The sequence below is a fragment of the Macadamia integrifolia genome, unplaced genomic scaffold (assembly GCF_013358625.1).
Source record: "Macadamia integrifolia cultivar HAES 741 unplaced genomic scaffold, SCU_Mint_v3 scaffold3766, whole genome shotgun sequence".
In the NCBI taxonomy this organism is placed as follows: Eukaryota; Viridiplantae; Streptophyta; class Magnoliopsida; order Proteales; family Proteaceae; genus Macadamia; species Macadamia integrifolia.
This window is the reverse complement of record NW_024869805.1, coordinates 1,824-4,015: the sequence shown is the minus strand read 5'-3', so window position 1 is coordinate 4,015 and position 2,192 is coordinate 1,824. Positions and strand designations below refer to the sequence as shown.

At 39.3% G+C, this 2,192-nt stretch overlaps 1 long non-coding RNA gene across 1 annotated transcript; it reads right to left on the bottom strand.

Moving 5' to 3' along the window:
• Positions 1 to 30: 30 nt before the first annotated feature.
• LOC122068369 lies at positions 31 to 1,933 on the bottom strand. The gene is made up of 3 exons (XR_006137101.1): positions 1,491 to 1,933; positions 965 to 1,027; positions 31 to 874 (listed from the first exon to the last, which is right to left on the bottom strand). It is a non-coding gene; the product is annotated as an uncharacterized LOC122068369 (long non-coding RNA).
• Between the last annotated feature and the right edge of the window lie 259 nt (positions 1,934 to 2,192).

Below are 2,192 nucleotides of genomic sequence, written 5' to 3'. Positions count from 1 at the left end.
AAAAAAAAAAAAAAAAAAAAACCCCAATAAATAAAAATGGATGAGCCCATTCTCAGATAAATTATTAAAGCACCCACACCATTACTCACTAGAAAATCATTCCTCTCGTCACATCCAAAACTGTCACAAAAGGTGGCATTAATTATTGCGTCGAGATCAAACGCATCCACCCACAGCATCCGTATGTACCCTGCCTCACTATGGCCCCACACACCCTTTCATATTTGATAGGATAATTTAATTTTTTTTTTAATGAATACTTAATAGGATAATAATTTTGGGGTTTCAGTTTCGATCGGAGTGAATCGGTCATAGTCTTAACTGGACCAAATAGAAGCCGGCTCGATAAGATGAAGAACAATTCTAGTTGGTCTCTGTTCCGATCCGATCCTTTTTTTTTGGATTCAATTTGGTTTTCTGTTCCAAAATAAGAATTCGATTCGGTTCAATCCGGATTGGAACAGTCAATTTTTGTTGGTCCAAGCAGTTCGGGCTGAAATTTGACTCCTTGGCTGCTGCGACCCTGCGACTCCCCTGTTTTTTGGGACTTTTGCTCCCGTCATGGACTCATGAGAGCTAACTAACGGGAGAAGAGGTTCCGTCCAGAAAAAAGAAATGGAAAAAAGATATTCTCACTGTTCGTAATTAGTACATAACCTAAAGTATCCAATTTAAAATTTTTATTTAACATAATTTTTTGGTAGAAAATTTTTTATTTGACTTAAAAAATTTCCCCCGAAAGCCGGAGGATAGAAGGCAACGCAAAGAATATGATTTGGTATGGATTTTTTCCTTAAATTATGAAGAGATTCTCGCCTTTCTTTCTGGGGAGCTTCTTCTTTAGGATTATTATGGATCAGTTGGGCAACAAATACTAATAACAGAGAAGATCAAGTAAACCTCTACCACCATGAAAGCTTCAATGAAGAAGAAGAAGAAGAAGAAGAAGAAAGAGGAGACAAACCTCATGCAATCTGACTACGTTTGGGTGTTTCAGTAGTTTGAGGGAGCCGATTTCTCTCTTTATCTGTGATGATCGTAAGATTAGCTTAAAAAAAAAAAAATTAACCGAACAACACCCAAGTTAAACACATACTAGTAGTTATAGAGGACAATGGAAGAACACCAAAGTCTCATAGATAGCATGAAGGCAAAGGAAACACGCAGTACGGTTTGGCCAAGACAAACTTCATAACCTTCGCAAAAATGCAGGGGGAGAGGGGAAGGGGAAGAGGACATGGAAATTTCCAGAAATTAGGAAACGGAACGACGTCTGATCTGTAAAGGAACAAAGTCCAGAAAGAGAAAACTCGTAAAGAAAAAGTATAACTTGCAGAGAGAGAGAGAGAGAGAGAGAGACAAAGAAGGGGTGGGGGTCATAAATCAGAAATTCAGAGCGGAAAAGAGGAGAGTTAGGGAGGGAGAAGAAGAAGAAGAAGAAGAAGAAGAAGAATTGTAGAGTATTATAATTCGGATAATGAGAAACAGACCTGATCGCTGATTTTGAGGTCGAGGATCCTCTTTTTATCCAAGATCTTAACAGCAAAACCTTGGCCAGAGTCAAGGTGCCTTGCGTATTTGACCTTTCCAAAATTTCCTTCGCCTAGAGTTCTTCCGAGCTCATACTTCCCTAGTCGCATTCCCCTTTTCTCTACTTCTCTCACCATGAAAAATATCACAAACCACCACCACCGCACGAGTCACCACCACTGAGTGAAGGGACCAATTTCAGGGGTAGGGAAGATGGGGGTGGGGCGGTTTTTAGGTATATGAAAAAAATATATAATCTGACACAGAAAACTTTATAATGGAAGTAGTGACGAAAACGGAAGTGGTAGATGGTACAGCCTCCAAGTGTCAAGAAGATAAATGGTTCAAAGCATCAAACTATAAGCCTGAAACCTCAAGCCGTCTGTCATCCATGCTGCCTGCCTTATCATGTGAGTCTTCTTCCTTTTTAGATATATATATATATATCAATCAGAAGATCACATTACTGGGTGCACGTAACATCCGGAGTGGGCCACACACTTGAAACGTAAATATGTAAGATCCACCTAAAACTACTCTTCTATTATAATTTTAATTTTAATCAAATTAAAATCCTCAAATCTAATCCTAATCCTTCATCCAGGGGACCAGGACTCAGTATCATATACTGGCCCACTTGACCAGCCAGCGTGGCCTATATC